A 19,263-nucleotide genomic window follows, 5' to 3' on the forward strand; every position below is an offset into this window, starting at 1 on the left:
GTTTTCTGAATGTTGAGCGTAAGGCCAACTTTTTCACTCTCCTCTTTCACTTTCCTCTTCACTTTCTGTCATGAGGGTGGTGTCATCTGCATATCTGAGATTATTGATATTTCTCCTGGCAATCTTGATTCCAGCTTGTGCTTCTTCCAGCCCAGCGTTTCTCATGATGTTCTCTGCATATAAGTTAAATAAGCAGGGTGACAATATACAGCCTTGACATACTCCTTTTCCTATTTGGAACCAGTCTGTTGTTCCATGTCCAGTTCTAACTGTTGCTTCCTGACCTGCATACTGGTTTCTCAAGAGGCAGGTCAGGTGGTCTGTTGTGCCCATCTCTTTCAGAATTTTCCACAGTTTATTGTGATCCACACAGTCAAAGGCTTTGGCATAGTCAATAAAGCAGAAATAGATGTTTTTCTGGAACTCTCTTGGTTTTTCCATGATTCAGCGGATGTTGGCAATTTGACCTCTGGTTCCTCTGCCTTTTCTAAAAGCAGCTTGAACATCTGGAAGTTCATGGTTCACGTATTGCTAAAGCCAGGCTTGGAGAATTTTGAGCATTACTTTACTAGTGTGTGAGATGAGTGCAATTTGCGGTAGTTTGAGCATTCTTTGGCATTGCCTTTCTTTGAGATTGGAATGAAAACTGACCTTTTCCAGTCCTGTGGCCACTGCTGAGTTTTCCAAATTTGCTGGCATAGTGAGTGCAGCACTTACACAGCATCATCTTTCAGGATTTGAAAGAGCTCAACTTTAATTCCATCACCACCACTAGCTTTGTTCATAGTGATGCTGTCTAAGGCCCACTTGACTTCACATTCCAAGATGTCTGGCCCTAGGTGAGTGATCACACCATCATGATTATCTCAGTCATGAAGATCTTTTTTGTACAGTTCTCCTGTGTATTCTTGCCACCTCTTCTTAATATCTTCTGCTTCTGTTAGGTCCATACCATTTCTGTCCTTTATCAAGCCCATCTTTGCCTGAAATGTTTCCTTGGTATCTCTCATTTTCTTGAAGAGATCTCTAGTCTTTCCCATTCTGTTGTTTTCCTCTATTTCTTTACATTGATCACTGAGGAAGGCTTTCTTATCTCTCCTTCCTATTCTTTGGAACTCTGCATTCAGATGCTTATATCTTTCCTTTTCTCCTTTGCTTTTCACTTCTCTTCTTTTCACAGCTATTTGTAAGGCCTCCCTAGACAACCATTTTGCTTTTTGCATTTCTTTTCCATAGGGATCATTGATCCCTGTCTCCTGTACAATGTCACGAATCTCCGTCCATAATTCATCAGGCACTCTATCTTCAGATCTATTCCCTTAAAGCTATTTCTAACTTCCACTGTATAATCATAAGAGCTTTTATTTAGGTCGTACCTGAATAGTCTAGTGGTTTGCCCTAATTTCTTCAACTTAAGTCTGAATTTGGCAATAAGGAATTAATTAAATTATCAGCGAATTTGATTGTAAATAAAACAATCAACTTGGGCTACCTTACACAGAAATGGAATTTTGTGAGGATATTGGAAACTGTATACAATCCATGCTCAGAAAATAGAACAAAAGAAAGGCAAAATACAGCCAGGATTATGTCACAGGCACAGTCTGCTCTGGTTGACTAAGTTTTGATCCCTTGTAGAATCTTAAATCCCCAGAGTTTTAGAGAGGAAATGTCTGTCTGTGTTCCCTTTAAAAAAGAAAAATTCTTTTCTAGAACATCCTTGGAGCTGTATTTTTTAAAGTAGTTATTAAGTTTTAGTTGTACTGGGTCTTCACTGCTGTGCAGGCTTTTCTCTGGTTGCAGAGAGAGAGGGCTACTCTCTAGTTGAGGTGCATGGGTTTCTGACCGTGGCGGGTTCTCTTGCCGTGGGACACGGGCTCAAGGGTACATGGGCTTCAGTAATTGTGGCACCTGGGATCAGTAGCTGGGGCTCCTGGGCTCTAGAGCAGGGGCTCAAGGGCTGTGGAACATGAGCTTAGTTGTTCCTCAGCATGTGGGATCTTCCTGGATCAGAGATCAAGCCCAGGTCTCCTGTATTGGCAGGTGCATTCTTCACCACTGAACCATGAGAGAAGCCCTCTGTATGCCTTCTTTGGGGAGCTCTTTACCAAAAGAAGGATGTTCATATAGCAGTGGTTCTCAGGTTCTCCAGTACAAGCTCCACAACATAGCTTATAAAAAAATAAATTGAGCCCAGGTTTTATTTCTTCTAGAAAGTTCTTCACTTTCTGGTTGTCATTCATTCTACTGTTCTCAGATTAGAAATTACTTCCTCCTCTATCCCTAATTCTCATGCCCAGGTTGAAAGTTCTTCAATGTTCTCATAGAACTGAGTGTACTAAAATGTCTTCTTCTTATGTTAGATATCATTCTATATCCCCTTGCCTGGACTCTATACTGTCCTCTATTTCTGCCTTTCATATAAGATGATACATGGCACAAATAGGCACTCAGTAAGCATGTATTGAAGAAATAAACATTGGTGTAAACATTCAATGGAATTTCTAGGAAATATTTTGGTATTCACTAAAATGACTATGCTAAACCCTTTGACTGTGTGGATCACAATAAATTGTGGAAAATTCTTCAAGAGATGGGAATACCCGACCACCTGACCTGCCTCTTGAGAAACCTGTATGCAGGTCAGGAAGTAACAGTTCGAACTGGACATGGAACAACAGACTGGTTCCAAATAGGAAAAGGAGTAGGTCAAGGCTGTATATTGTCACCCTGCTTATTTAACTTATATATTGAGTACATCAGGAGAAATCCTGGGCTGGACAAAGCACAAGCTGGAATCAAGATTGCTGGGAGAAATATCAATAACCTCAGATATGCAAATGACACCACCCTTATGGCAGAAAGTGAAGAGGAACTAAAGAGCCTCTTGATGAAGGTGAAAGATGAGAGTGAAAAAGTTGGGTTGAAGCTCAACATTCAGAAAACTAAGATCATGGCATCTGGTCCCATAACTTCATGGCAAATAGATGGGTAAACAGTGGAAACAGAGGATGACTTTATTTTTCTGGGCTCAAAAATCACTGCAGATGGTGATTGCAGCCATGAAATTAAAAGACACTTACTCCTTGGAGGGAAAGTTATGACCAACCTAGACAGCATATTAAAAAGCAGAGACATTACTTTGCCAACAAAGGTCCTTCTAGTCAAGGCTATGGTTTCTCCAGTGGTCATGTATGGATGTGAGAGTTGGACTATAAACCTGAGCACAGAAGAATTGATGCTTTTGAACTGTGGTGTCAGAGAAGACTCTTGAGAGTCCCTTGGACTGCAAGGAGATCCAACCAGTCCATTCTGAAGGAGATCAGCCCTGGGATTTCTTTGGAAGGACTGATGCTAAAGCTGAAACTCCAGTACTTTGGCCACCTCATGCGAAGAGTTGACTCATTGGAAAAGACTCTGATGCTGGGAGGGATTGGGGGCAGGAGGAGAAGGGGACGACAGAGGATGAGATGGCTGGATGGCATCACAGACTCGATGGATATGAGTCTGAGTGAACTCTGGGAGTTGGTGATGGACAGAGAGGCCTGGCGTGCTGCGGTTCATGGGGTCCCAAAGAGTCGGAAATGACTGAGAGACTGAACTGAACTGAACTGATGGGGCAGGAGCTTCGACAACTTTTGATGGTCTTTTTCTACAATAATAATTTCATCTCAGTAATGCCTCTTCGGATTTTATTTTCCATCTAAGCAGAAATGCTGCTGTGAGCCCTAGGGCATGGCTGGTGTATGTGATACTCTGCATAGTGTTCCTTCCTTTGTTCTCTGAGCTTAGAGCTGGTAGAGGCTCATGCTAATTATGTTTGAATTTCCTTAATTTTATCATTGGGAGTGCAGTGTGCATTGCCTGCTGGTTTCACAAATGATGGTCTTTTTTCATCTTACTTGCTAATAATTCAAGCTATGTATTTTCTATAGAAAGTGAACTAATTGAGATATTTCTTACTCAACTGTTATTTTCAAAGTAGAACTTTCAACTATAACTTTGAGGGGGAGGCTATTTAAAAATTATGTCATTTATTTTTACTCAGTCAATCTTTATTTAATATGCATGTATTGGGTTTGATCCCTGAGTCAGAAAGATACCATGGAGAAGGCAATGGCAACCCACTCCATTATTCTTGCCTCGAAATCCCTTGGACTGAGGAGCCTGGCGAGCTACAGTCCATGGGGTCATAAAAGAGGAGTACATGACTTATTGACTAACCAACCAACCAACCTTTGGGTACCTAATATGTTTTAAGCACTGCAACAACTGCAAATGATACCAAGATAAATAAGATTCATTCCCTTCTCTGAAGGAATTTACAATGTAACTGAGGGGTACAGACATTTAAACCATTCATTGTAAAACAAACAAAACAATGAGTAAAGTAGAAACACTAAGAGGGATATCCCTGGATAAAGACAAAAGTGGCAATTCTGTGTCCTTGATATTGAAGGAGGGATAACAAACCATAGGGTTTAATTGGAACACCAAGACTTTGGATGCTCCTTAAGTTCTGATTCTAAAGAAGTCAGATATAGGGAGTTGGTTAAAATAAGTATCAGTCGTATTCTACCCAAGTAAATCAAACTAAAATTGTGAAAGCGTTCACTCAGAGTACCTGAAGAACATTATGCACTTCAATGTACAGTGATGAAAGACTTATTTTCCAAAGTAATTTCTGTAATTTAGAACTGTTAGGTGTTACAATGGGGAATTATGGAATAAAGAGTTTCCAGAGAATGACTAAAGATCCATGGTTTCCTTATTTTGAAAAGGATGGGTTTAAAAAAATAATAAAAAGATGGCTTGTGCCAATAGACACATTAAGCAGTGGATGACTAATTAACTAGGAAGCAATTTTTAAATTATAGATTTAAAGTATGACAAATTAAGGTGATTTTATAAATTATGATAAAATTGTAGAGTATAAATATTCCAACTACTTATTCAGTGTTTAATTGATAACATTTCCATAAATGCCTTATTATTGTTTATCTCTTCCCCATCCCTGTTGTGATTCTTGGTAATCTTAATGTCCTTGCTTGCCCATTGATTTTGGATTGGCCATCTGACTTCCTTTGGCAGTGAGATGATGGTTCCGTGAGAATGTACGGACTCTGAGGTGAAGCCACAAGGAACATTAATTAGTTTCTCTCATCCTTCTTGGAGATTCTTCTACCCATAAATGATAAGCACTCACTCTGGGTATTTGATAGACTAGAATGAGAAATACATGGTCCCAACCCTAATCTTAAATCTGAAATAGAGCTTTCCAGCTCATCTATAGAGCTGTAAGCATGAAATAAATTGTTGCTTTAAGCCATGGAGATTTGATGCTACTAATAAAGCATATGTCAGCAGAAATCTGAGAAATACAGATAGTTAACTCTCTCTCAAGTCTGTCTTTGCGTGAGGATGATGAAGAGAAAGAAATTAAGCTGGTATAAATTAAGCTGTGCTAGATGCTATTTTAGGTATATAACACTTATTACCTCATTTATAGAATAGCTCAGTGATTACAGTCTTAAAAAGTTCAATTCCAAGATTTATCACTTACTATCTGTTTGTCCTTGGCAGTTACTTAATATCTTGCTGCCCAGATTCCCTGTTTGATATATAGGAGAAAAAAAAATAGTCTCTATCTCATTGGTTCTCTTATGGTTTATATGAGATTTTAAAAATACTAGAAGAAAATTGTCTAATACATAATAAGTAGTCACCAAGTGTTAGCTAGTATTACATGAAGACCCTTTATCATAGGCCAATGGGACAAGTTTTGTTAAATCAGTTTTAAGGATTAAAAAAAAAAAAAAGAGGGTAAGTAATATTACCAGTTCTTATGTGGTTTCAAACTCAGGTTTGCTTAATTATTGTCTTTCCTGGTGGTTCAGATGGTAAAGAATCTACCTGAAATGCAGGAGACCCATGTTTGATCGCTGGGTAGGGAAGATCCCCTGGAGAAGGGAATGGCTACCCATGCCAGTATTCTTGCCTGGGAAATTCCATGGACAGAGAAGCCTGGTGGACTACAGTCCATTGGGTTGCAAAGAGTTGGACATGACTGAGTGACTAACACTAACACTGGCTTAATTTTAAAGTTAATACTTACTACATAGATTTCTGATCTAGAAATCATCCCTACAAATCCTACATTTAATAAAAATCTATTAAGGCTTTTGCTGTTGTTTGATGCTATGTTGCTCTTGGGCCGATGTATCTAATTATTTCGATATGCTTTAAACCAGTGGTCCCCAACTTTTCTGGCACCGAGAATCCGTTTCGTGGAAGACAATTTCTCCAGGGACCATCGGGGTGGTTGGTTTTAGGATAATCCAAGCACATAACATGTATTGTGTACCCTATTTCTATTATTATTATATATAGTTCCACCTCATATCAGGCATTAGATCCCAAGGGTTTGAGACCCCTGCCCTGAAATATATGGAAAAAAATAACTAAGAAGTTGAGGAACAATTCCTTTGAGAAAATGTAAGAGGAAATGATGTTTCATCTGAGGAAAAAGGGGGAAGGGGAAATGTGGATTCTCTCTAATGATATATAGCATTTTAAGAACTTTTATGTATGTTTTTTTAAATATACAAAGGTAAAGATTGTCATAAACTCCAGTATACTCATACCCCAAATTTAACAATGAATGTTTTCTAGGCATATTAAAATTCAGCCAATTATAAGATGTAATAAAACACATTAATTGCACTTTGCTATGGATATAAAAAAGAATTTCACTATATATTGCTGTGTGAAGAATTGCCTCAAGCCTTTGTGGCATAAAACAGCAAACATTTATTATCTTACAGTGCCTCTGGATTTATTTTCTGAGCTCAACTTAGTTGGGTGCCTGTACTTTTAGTTCTCTCCTGATGTTTCAGTCAAGCTGTCATTTGTGGTCTCATCTGGAGGCTCAAGTGGGCAAAGGTTTTTTTATTTTTTGTTTTGAAGCTCAGTAGTGTGGTTGTTGATACTGGAGAAGGAAATGGCAACCCACTCCAGTGTTCTTGCCTGGAGAATCCCAGGGACGGGGGAGCCTGGTGGGCTGCCGTCTATGGGGTCTCACAGAGTCGGACACGATTGAAGCGACTTAGCAGCAGCAGCAGTGTGGTTGTTGATAGGATCAAGTTTCCCACAGAAGTCAATTGTTTGATGGCTTGTTAGCAAAGACTTTTCTCATTTCAGGTGGCAGAATTTAGTTCCTTAACATTTGCCAGCCAGAGAACTTCTTTATTCCCTTGCCTCGTGGTTCTCGCCATAGTATAGCTTGCCATAGTATAACACATTGTGGGCAAATGAGTGAAAGAACCAAAAAGAAGAGTTACCCAAGGTGGAGGCCACTGTCCTTTTTACAGCCTAATCTCAGAAATGAAATTCTTGTTACTCTTGCTGTATTTTACTAGTTAGAAGTCAGTAAGTAAGTCTAACCCACACACAAGGGTTAGAGCGCAGGAATATCAGGAAGCAGGATGTTGGCCCTATCTTAGAGGCTGCCTCCCACAGGTGAGGTATAAGTTTAAAGTCTAAGATGTCCAAGACACCAGGTCTATAAATATGGCAGGAAGCATTAATGAAAAATTCTTATCTGACGTAAATAGTAGCTGTGTGATTGGCAGGCGACAACAGGGTTCTGGACATGGTTATAGAGTCTACATTCTCAAAACTCTTTAAGAGGATATCATTATTTATCTTAAATCAACCAGACCAGCGTTTTTCAATCAGTGGTCTACAAAATCCTTGGGTGTTTACAACTATTTTCTGGGTTCTCTACTTTTAGAAACATGAGGTTTATAAAATCTGTTGTATTTTTATGGAAAAATTTACACAGCTAAATCTAAAACAAAAGGTAAATGAATCACTGAATGAATGAATAAGTGAAACTTACTCATTTGTCTGTTAGACATGCTGATATGATGGCATAATTTCAGAGTCTTTGCTCTGATATTAATCCTATGAAGAAGGAGGTTCTCCTTGATTGAAAACTAATCCTCATTACTATACACCCTCTTACAAATTTTCCATGGACTAGAATATCTAGCAATTGACACTGTATTTTTAATACTAATTTTCTGTATGCATTTCTATAAGTTTTATTTCAAATTATATTGACATTTTAGTTATATTTGAATGACATAATGATTTTCTATGAATTGTGAACAGCTAAGTTTTACATTCAGGCCTCAGTTGCGTTTTCCTAATGATTGATGACATTGTGAAGTTAGGTTTTTACCTTCCAGGGCAAAATCAATTTTTCAACTAGAGTAACCTGCAAATGTAATGAGTTTGGAAAAGTCTTTTCTGGTTTCCTGCTGAGATTCCATCAGCTGCATTTAGAGACGCTGTGCACACAGATGCACAGTGCCAGTGGACTGCTGTTTCTGTAGTTGCCCCAAACAATTCCGTGACACAAAGTTTGAATGAGTGTCCTGAAATTACAGCCTTTGGAGAGCCTTAAAAGCCTGGGAACAAATACTGTAGTGTCAATTAGTGTAGATATCTTCAAATCTGGGATTTTATTCTCCAGAGTAAATGTTTTACTTGGGAAACTTCCAGAAATACTAGGCTTCTAGTACCCACTGAATTCTCCAACTAAAAATATTCCTAAAATGTCTACGTTGAGAGGAAGTTAACTAATTCTTCATTGGTTTTTTTTTTTTTTTTTTTTTGGATATTCAACAATGCCAAAGCAAAATATATGTACTGCATTTCATAAACTAGAAGGAAATTAGTATTAAACTTTATTTGCAAGTTTCACTATTTTAGCATTAAAATTTTATTCACATTGCCATGCTCTTTAGTGTGAATTAGTTAATTTAAAAATATTTGAAGTTGAGTCATTCAAGGGTTTTACAAGTAGCATTGATAGGAAATGTTATAATTACCATAAGAGAAAATTTAATAAGTGAAACCTCAAATCTCTGTAGTCATGATAAGTACATTTTGCATATTTTTCCCCATCTCTTTTTACAGCTTTCTCTCTTTGATTATTGCATCCTCATGACACTAATATGTGTTTAAAAGCAAAATAACATATTTGATCAATTAGTCTCCATGTTTACATAATGAAAAAATAATCCACTAATTATTTTTTTTCCACAGAATTTCTGAAATCACTAGTATTCTCCATTCCATATGGTATTCACAGACTTAGAATGTTCAAAAAAATTGTTCCAAAGTTGACAAAAGGAAAGTCAATTTAGTACCTCTGAGGGGAAAAATAAATCTAGTGCAAAGCATACAACAAGAAGGAAAACCTGTGAAGAAATAATGTTAAAATATCCAGAGGTGAGAGCAGAGAGAAAATTGTATATGACCTTGCATTATCCATCCAACTGACGCAGGACTGCACAAAGTGCCGCTGAGTTTTCCCACTGGATACAACTCCCATCATGTTATCTGTTAGGGAGGTGACAGGCTCTCTCCTTATGCTGCTCTTGTGAGAAACCCCCTAGGGTCTTAAATTCAGCCCTGGACAGCTCAGTATTAGAGAAACAGATCAAGGGTTTAAACACACACACACACAACACATTGTATGAAATATCTTAGGATCCTGGGGCTGACAGGGACCCAGAAAGGGCATTTAATCTCCCAACTTGCCTCTGGGCATGATTGCATTTAAATCACTGAATCTCCTTTGAGAAAGGAAACTGCACAGAATTTCTACTGTTTTAATATTTCAGATGTATATTTGGCATAATAAACCTACAATCGGGCCTCCCTAGTAGCTCAGATGGTAAAGCATTTGCCTGCAGTGCAGGAAACCCCAGTTTGATTCCTGGGTCAGGAAGTTCCCTGGGGGAAAGGATAGGCTACCCAATTCAGTATTCTTGGGCTTCCCTGGTGGCTCAGACAGTAAAGAATCCACCTACAATCCAGGAGACCGGGGTTCAATCCCCGAATTTCGAAGATTCCCCTGGAGAAAGGTGTGGCAACCCTCTCCAGCATTCTTGCGGGCTACAGACATTAGGACCGCAGAGTCTGACATGACTGAGCCACTAACACACAGAACCTAAAATCATTAGACTATAACTTTTTGTAAACATTAAAAAAAAAATTACATTGAACAAATTTTAGGGTAAAGCTCCATGAATTTTTACAAATAAATGCACCAGTGGGATTACAACCAAAATCAAATGAAATACCACATTATCTGTATTACAGAGGCTTTTATCAATCCCTTACAATTCAGTATTTCCCCACCACCCCGCAAATACACTGAATGTGTGTTTATATACCTATTAATTAGTTTTTATAATTGTTTATATACATATTATTATATACCTTATTTATATACATATTAATTTGTTTTCCTATGTTTGAACTTAATATAAACTTAATTACATATGTTGGTCTTTGTTTTGGGGTGTTTTTGTTCAATATTACATAATTCCACTTTGACTAAAGACATTTTTGGTTCTATCATATTCCGTTGTATGAAAATAGTATAATTTAGCCATTCTACTGTAGATAAATTTTTTTTCATTTTATTATGAATAAAGTTGTTTTGAGCATCCCTATGTAATTGTTTGGTCAAGCTATGTGTGCATTTCTGTTGGGGAAATACATAGGAGAATTGTTAGATCATAGTATATATTTATAATCACACACACGTGATTAGTTTCAGTAGCATCAATCAAACTCTTTTTCAATTTATACCATAATTATCAGTGTATAAGAATTTCTGTTCTTTCACAATCTTACCACTATTATTTTATAAGTCATTTTAAAATCATAGCCATTCTGGCAGTGTATAAAGATATCTCATTGAGATACCTCATTGAGGTTCCAACTTGCACTTTCTTGGTTACTAATGCCCTGGAAGTCATTCCATGACAGTTAATTAAAGATGAAAAAAATAAAAAAGAGAGAGAGAAAGTAGGATTGCATGAATATGCACTTATTGGGAAGACCTGAAATTGATGTCACTTCTCCACATATTGTGTTGGTCAAAATTTAATTTGGCCACAGGAGTTCCATTAACTGTAAGATGTTATAATTTTGTTGACTAGACAGGATGTAGAGACCACAGGTTTGAACACCCAGGTAGTCTCTCATACTAAAAAGTGATCTATAGAAAGGTTTTAGAAAGCAAGACATCTCAGTATCATTATTAAATCAGCCTTATCTTGACTGTCTCTCTATTAAAATCCAAAGTCATGTCTGTGCTTACCATTTATTTCTGATTTTGATACTACGTGTGTGTGTGTATATATATATACACACATATGTATGATGAATTGATTCCATCTAACCTTTGTTGAATTGAATTCATCTCATATATATTTTGTTATATTGATTCCACAGTTTTTTTGTAGAATCCCAGAGTGGAAAAAGACCATAGAGGTCATCTGGTACAATCCTCATCCAATGCATAAATCCCGTCCAGCTGGTTAAACTCATTTTTAATTCCAAAGCTATTCTCCAAGCTTCTAGTCATTTCATCAGCAAACTTAATTAACAGGGACTCTATTGACTCACGAGGCCAGCTTAACAAAATTAATAAATATATAATTTGGCTGACTGCACATTGAGGTGAAAGATTTGGGAGTAATGTGCATTACTACAATGCCTGTAATGCCTTTCATAACATTACCAAGCAATATTAAATAATCCTACATTCACTTTGCTGTGAGAAAAATGTATCTAGCTACAACAGCACACTATGGGAGATCAAAAATATTGTGCTTATAAGTAAGATGTGCTACATGGGCAAATTAACATTCCAGACGAACTAGATGAAGCAAATAACATTTAAATCAGTAACTTTATTAAATTTTTCTTGAAGAATATACCATTTTTACTTTACCATATAAAAGTTTCCATGACTATGGATCAAGCTGCAAATCTGAGGTGCCATGGCTTGTATAAACTGCAACATGAAAAATATTTCCTGGGCTTGTGCAGTTCACAAACATTTGATCCTGAACAGTATGTTCATGTATACAACTCAACAAAGAGTAAAATAAAAAAATTTGAGTCTGTTTTATATAAAATTTCAAATTTAATTATGGTAACAAAGATGCTATTGAAAATACTTGACATCTACTTATAAGGCAAATTGGGTAACTTTATTTCATATTGATAAAGTATTTCCTTTTTCATTAGCATTATGAGTTTTCATAGGTCATACCATATCCAGTGAAGATGCTGATTGATCAATTGCTTGTGAAAACTTGTTTCTCTATAGAGGCACAATAAAACCCACACTGTGATGGAAAATAGCTATCATAAATTACCTAAGGTGCAGATTATAGTAATGAAAAAATATTTTATCAACTTTGAAGTTTCTTATTGGTAGAGTGAATTTTGATGGATTCAAAATGACTTTTTCAGACACAAAAGATTATTCAGAGGTCAAATTTAGTTTTTAAAATATATATTTCATCTTAAAGAAGCTGGATCTTAAACGTTTAAGCTTACTTTACAACTATTTCTATTCTGTTTGGAAGTCTAACAAATGTGAGCAATCACTTATAAGATGATTTGTTATTAATATGTAGTCTCCTTCCTCAACTTGAAAAACTAAGAATTATTGTAAAAATTATAATTATAAACTTTAACAATATTAAATTTTTATCTTCATGTATTTTAGTTCCCTATGGATAAGTCTTTAAATTCACTACAGTTTAAGAGTCTCCACATGGACCTTTTTTATTTTTATTTTTAAACTTTACAAATTGTATTAGTTTTGCCAAACATCAAAATGAATCTGCCACAGGTATACATGTGTTCCCCATCCTGAACCCCCCTCCCTCCTCCCTCCCCATACCATCCCCCTGGATCGTCCCAGTGCACCAGCCCCAAGCATCCAGCATCGTGCATCGAACCTGGACTGGCAACTCGTTTCATACATGATACTATACATGTTTCAATGCCATTCTCCCAAATCTTCCCACCCTCTCCCTCTGCAACAGATTCCATAAGACTGTTCTATACATCAATGTCTCTTTTGCTGTCTTGTACACAGGGTTATCGTTACCATCTTTCTAAATTCCATATATATGCGTTAGTATACTGTATTGATGTTTTTCCTTCTGGCTTACTTCACTCTGTATAATAGGCTCCAGTTTCATCCACCTCATTAGAACTGATTCAAATGTATTCTTTTTAATGGCTGAGTAATACTCCACATGGACCGTTTTTATACGGTAACTTTCTTAGATAACAAATATTACTTATTGACCAGAGATTTAAACCAGGAATACAACTTGAAGATGTTCAGTACCAGAGGGTCTTGTGTTTTTTTTGTAATTTTCTTTTGACAGCTCTAATGAAACCCTTCTTACAGCCCACAGACTTCAAAATTTACAGAGAACACTGGTTATGTAGCACAAAAAGGAACGTTTGAGTCTTATTGCAGCCAAAATTCGGATTAGAGTCTAATCTTACTCAAGGTGATTATGCCACTGGTTTCATATAACTAGTGAATTTTCTAAAGTATTCAGCTCTGAATGCTCTATGTACTTTCTTTTTTATCTGTTAGAATCTTTCCAAAGATAATAAAACAGTATCTTCTGTGCTCTGTGGCTCAGTCATGTTCAACTCTTTTGCGATCGTCTGGACTATAGCCCGTCTGGCTCCTCTGTCCATGGGATTTCCCAGGCAGGAATACTGGAGTGGGTTGCCATTTCCTTCTCTAGAGGATCTTCCCCACCCAGGGGCTGAACCCGTGTCTCTTTTGTCTCCTACACTGCAGGAGGATTCTTTACTGCTGAGCCATCAAGAAGTAAACAGTACCTTGTGTGTGTGCCTAGTCACTCAATCCTGTCCAACTCTTTGAGACCCCATGGACTGTAGCTCACCATGCTCCTCTGACTATGGAATTCTCCAGGCAGGAATACTGGAGTGGGTAGCCGTTCCTTTCTCCAGTGGATCTTCCCAGCCCAGGGATAGAACCCAGGTCTCCCACACTGGAGGCGGATTCTTCATTGTCTGAGCCACCAGGGAAGCCCAAACAGTATCTTACTGAATTTTAAATATATTTTATTGATATACCTGTGCCTTATAGTCCCAGCTTTTAAAGTCATTATACTGAACTATAAAATTAAACATTTTGAATTAATTTTACATATATCTGATCTACTAATTTCATATTGTATGCCTAAGGTTAGAGTAAGGTAGATTAGAGAGTAATGATAGAGAAATGAAGTCACTCTTGGTCATCAAAACCTCCCAGTTACTATTGTTAGATTCCCTGGTATTTCATCTCTCTTATTGCTCCAGGTATATCTTCCAACCGGAGAAGGCAATGATACCCCACTCTTGCCAGTACTCTTGCCTGGAAAATCCATGGACAGAGGAGCCTGGCAGGCTGCAGTCCATGCGGTCGCTAAGAGTCAGACATGACTGAGAGACATCACTTTCACTTTTCACTTTCATGGATTGGAGAAGGAAATGGCAACCCACTCCAGTGTTTTTGCCTGGAGAATCTGAGCGATGGGGAGCCTGGTGGGCTGCCGCCTATGGGGTTACACAGAGTTGGACACAACTGAAGTGATTTAGCAGCAGCAGCAGCATATCTTGCAACAAACTTTTATGAAGTAGTATAAGTTTTATATCACGGTAGCTCAGTGGTAAAGAATCTGCCTGCATTGGAGATCCCTAAGTTGAGAAGATCCCCTGGGTCAGGAAGATCCCGTGGGTCAGGAAGATCCCCTGGAGAAGGAATGACAACCCACTCCAGTATTCTTGCCTGGGAAATCCCACAGATAGAGGAGCCTTAGTGGGCTGCATTCCATGGGATCACAAAAGAGTTGAACGTTACTTAGTGACTAAATGACAACAAAAAGTAGTAGCTAGAACACATCCACAAAGTATACTCAAACCCTCCCTGTCTATTCAGGGAAAGCATCATACCAAAGCTCAGTCTGAGGGATTTCCTCACAGTCCACTGGTTAAGAATTTGCTTTCCAATGCAGAGGCTGTGGGTTTGATCCCTGGTCAGGGAGCTAAGATTCCACATGCCTTGTGGACAAAAAACATTAAAGAAAAGAAAAAGAAGAAGCAATATTGTAACAAATTCAAAAGAATTTTTAAATGGTTCACATCAAATAAAAGACTTAAACACACACACAGAAAGAAAACAAAACTCAGCTTGAGTAGAGACCAAACAGAGCAAGGGAACATATTCCGTGCAGCTGTAGTAACCTGGATTCATCTAAAAACAGACTTCAGAGTACTTGCAATCTTGCATTTCAAACTAGAGTACTTCCAGATGACAAATCATACAAGGATGTCAGTGAGTTTTCACAACTGTAGGACAACCAAAGCACATTTCAGTTCAATGCCAAATTTTCCTGAATATTAAGAGGCAAAGACTTTTGAGTGTGTACCCTCTTGAAAGGCATTTTAATGCATGCCAACCAGTATGCAAATCAGTAGAATCCCACTTTACTATGTCAGCCAGTTTCATAGATGTGATTTGACAGTGGGTTCTTTTATAATACTAGGAATTCCATGGGATAGTTGTATCAGTGTGAATAGAGTGTACTGTTCTACAATAAGCAACACATAGTAATTATGGCATTATTTGAATTGAATTGATGCTGAATTGATGCTTTTGGATTGTGATGCTGGAGAAGACTCTTGAGAGTCCCTTGGACTGCACGAAGATCAAACTAGTCAATCCTAAAGGAAATCAACCCAATATTAATTGGAGGGACTGATGCTGGAGCTGAAGCTCCAATCTTAGGCCACCTGATGCAAAGAGCCAACTCATTGGGAAAGACCCTGATGCTGGGACTGAAGGCAGGAGGAGAAGGGGGTGACAAAGAATGAGATGATTGGATGGCATCACTGACTGCATGATGAGAAAACTCTGGGAGTTGGTGATGGACAGGGAAGCCTGGCATGCTGCTGTCCATGGGGTCGCAAAGAGTTGGACACGACTGAGCGACTGAACAACAACAACAAATGGGATGGAGTAGCTATGCTGCTGCTGCTGCTGCTAAGTCACTTCAGTCATGTCTGACTCTGTGCGACCCCATAGAAGGCAGCCCACCAGGCTCTGCCGTCCCTGGGATTCTCCAGGCAAGAACACTGGAGTGGGTTGCCATTTCCTTCTCCAATGCATGAAAGTGAAAAGTGAAAGTGAAGTCTCTCAGTCGTGCCTGACACTTAGCGACCCCATGGACTGCAGCCCACCAGGCTCCTCCTTCCATGGGATTTTCCAGGCAAGAGTACTGGAGTGGGGTGCCATTGCCTTCTCCATAGAATAGTATAATAACTGCTTATTGAATCTGTCATATTGCAAGGCTATTTTCTTTATCACCTTGTAAACCAGTCTAATTTTTATTTTTATTTCAATTACTTAGAGAAAAACTTGATTCTCAAGTATCTGCTCATCTTTCTGCTGCAATTACTGTAGATCAGATCATTCGTTTACTGTTGTATTGCTTAGTTCCACTTTCTCAGTGTGATTTCGTTGCATCCAGTTTACCACTTTACTATACCTTATTTTGAAAATATGTGTTAATTTGCAATGATAATTCAGGAATGAAGAAACTAAACAATGTTAGAAGTATGAGAATAGATTTCCTAAAATAAATAATTTATCAAAAGGTTCAAAGGAACATTAAATTATTAAGATAACAGCACAGACGTTACTGTCATCATTCTAATTATAACATGTGACTTGATGGTAGGTGGTGATAAAGAGTCAAGAAGGAGTAGAATATACTTAATGCTTGTTTAAACGATGAACACAAAAAATGAAATGGCATCCCCCTGAGCAAAAATTGTGTAAATTCACCTCTTTTTTATAGTGTGTACATAATCATGAATTTAAATGATTATCACTAAAAGATTTTACAAAGTAAATGAGAAAAGTGCTGTGTGTAGGATACAATAAAATAATACTTGATCAAACCAACAAATAAAAATTGTTTGAATCTTATTTCAGGGTCAGTTTTAGAACTACCTAAGAAGAGGTTCGGAGAAGGCAATGGCACCCCACTCCAGTACTCTTGCCTGGAAAATCCCACGGATGGAGGAGCCTGGTAGGCTGCAGTCCATGGGGTCGCTAAGAGTCAGACACCGCTGAGCGACTTCACTTTGACTTTTCCCTTTCATGCATTGGAGAAGGAAATGGCAACGCACTCCAGTGTTCTTGCCTGGAGAGTCCCAGGGACTTGGGGAGCCTGGTGGGCTGCAGTCCATGGGATTGCTAAGAGTCGGACACGGCTGAGCGACTTCGCTTTCACTTTTCACTTTCATGCGTTGGAGAAGGAAATGGCAACCCACTCAAGTGTTCTTGCCTGGAGAGTCCCAGGGACAGAGGAACCTGGTAGGCTGCCATCTATGGGGTCACATAGAGTCGGACATGACTGAAGTGACTTAGCAGCAGCAGCAAGAAGAGGTTAGAGCTTCCCTGGTGTCTCAGACAGTAAAGAATCCACCTGCAATGCAGGGATACCTGGATTTGATCCTGGGTTGGGAAGATCCCCTGGAGAAGGGCATGGCAACCCACTCCAGGTTGTCTGGAGAATTCATGGACAGAAAAGCCTGGCGAGCTACAGTACATGGGGTCACACAGTCGGGCAGGACTTAACAACTAAGCACAGCACAAGAAGGTTAAGTTCTAGGCTAGTATATGAGACTACCTTTTTAGGTCGTTTTTATTGTAATTATTATTAACCTATTAAAGAAATGGACAAAAAGAAGCAGCAAAACTAAAAATATAAAGTGTTTGTTAAACAATGCTATCTAATTACAATTTAAATGTAGTAAAAAATGTGGTTACAAATGTGATTCTGAATCTTTATTTACAGTTGGGTTACACTATTAATATAAATTACTTAGCCATTTCATATATTTATATTTTATAATGATATCTGTGAAAACATGAAAATTTAAAGAATGATGGATGATAAATTATATGATGAAAAAAGATAGGTCATGTAAAGAGGATATTGATTCTTTAAAAAATCTATTTACTGAAAAAAATGACCAAATTTGCATAAAAAAGATTGGAATGGTAACTAACATTAAGATCATTCATTTCAGTTCGGTTTAGGCACTCAGTCGTGTCTCACTCTTTGTGACCCCATGGACTGCAGCACGCCAGGCCTCCCTGTCCATCACCAGCTCCCTGAGTTTACTCAAACCCATGTCCATTGAATTGGTGAGGCCATCCATCCATCTCATCCTCTGTCATCCCCTTCTCCTCCCGCCTTCAGTCTTTCCCAGCATCAGGGTCTTTTCAAATGAGTCAGCTCTTCGCATCAGGTGGCCAAAGTATTGCTAGTTTCAGCTTCAACATCAGTCCTTCCAATGAACACCCAGGACCGATCTCCTTTAGGATGGACTGGTTGGATCTCCTTGCAATCCAAGGAACTCTCAAGAGTCTTCTCCAACACCACAGTTCAAAAGCATCAATTCTTCAGTGCTCAGCTTTCTTCACAGTCCAATTCTCATATCCATACATGACCACTGGAAAAACATAGCCTTGACTAGATGGACCTCTGTTGGCGAAGTAACATCTTTGCTTTTTAATATGCTGTCTAGGTTGGTGATAATTTTTCTTCCAAGGAGTAAGCGTCTTTTAATTTCGTGGCTGCAATCACCATCTGCAGTGATTTTGGAGCCCCCTAAAATAAAGTCTGTCACTGTTTCCACTGTTTCGCCATCTATTTCCCATGAAGTGATGGGACTAAGATGCCATGATCTTCGTGTACTGAATGTTGATTTTTAAGCCAACTTTTTCACTCTCCTCTTTCACTTTTCTCAAGAGGCTTTTTAGTTCCTCTTCACTTTCTGCCTTATGGGTGGTGTTATCTGCATATCTGAAATTATTGATATTTCTCCCAACAGTCTTGATTCCAGCTTGTGCTTCATCTAGCCCAGCGTTTCTCATGATGTACTCAGTATATAAGTTAAATAAGCAGGGTGACAATATTATAGCCTTGACGTACTCCTTTTCCTATTTGGAACCAGTCTGTTGTTCCATGTCCAGTTCTGTCACTTCCTGACCCACATACAGATAAGATCATTGTGTATCTTCTTTACTTTTCTTCTTCAAAATTGTCTAACTATTCCTGCCTCTCTGTATCTTCTCTTCATTTTAAAAATCAATTTGTCATATGTCATGAAAAAATATGTCTCTGTGGGAGAGAGAGAGGGTGGGAAGATTTGGGAGAATGGCATTGAAACATGTGAAATGTCATGTATGAAACGAAAAAAAAAAAAAGAAAAAATATGTCTAGAATTTTAATTGATTTCATTGAAATTATATATAAATCTGAAGGAAAT

The sequence above is a fragment of the Bos javanicus genome, chromosome 5 (genome assembly GCF_032452875.1).
Source record: "Bos javanicus breed banteng chromosome 5, ARS-OSU_banteng_1.0, whole genome shotgun sequence".
Taxonomy (NCBI): domain Eukaryota; kingdom Metazoa; phylum Chordata; class Mammalia; order Artiodactyla; family Bovidae; genus Bos; species Bos javanicus.